This window comes from Myotis davidii, unplaced genomic scaffold, assembly GCF_000327345.1.
Source record: "Myotis davidii unplaced genomic scaffold, ASM32734v1 scaffold222, whole genome shotgun sequence".
NCBI lineage: Eukaryota > Metazoa > Chordata > Mammalia > Chiroptera > Vespertilionidae > Myotis > Myotis davidii.
In genome coordinates this window covers 101,608-102,036 of record NW_006293529.1, presented here as the reverse complement: position 1 = coordinate 102,036, position 429 = coordinate 101,608, and positions in this window count along the sequence as shown.

Sequence of the window (429 nt, the reverse complement as noted above, 5' to 3'; positions counted from 1 at the left end):
TACAAGTCCTTTGGTTGATCTCTCTACCTTACCTCCACCCTTCCCTGCCTTCCTGTTTTTGACAACTTTGATAGTTTTTAGGAGTGCTTACTTATTAAGAATTTTTATAATGTCCCTCAATTGAAATTTGTCTGATGTTTCTTAGCATATTTTTCAACTTTTTAAAGAAACAGCATTTTAATTTCATTGTTGTTCTCTATTGTTTTATCATTTTCAATTTTGTTGATTTCTGCTCTAATATTTATTTCATTTATTCTCCTTGCTTAAAGTTTAATTTGCTCTTCTTTCTTTTGTTTCCTAAGGTGGAAACTTACATTATTGATTTTAGATCTTTCTTCTGTTCTTATATGCATTTTATGGTATAAATTTTTCTGTGTATTGTTTTAGCTGTAGCTAATTCATGATACTTTAAAAGCTCTCTTAACATTT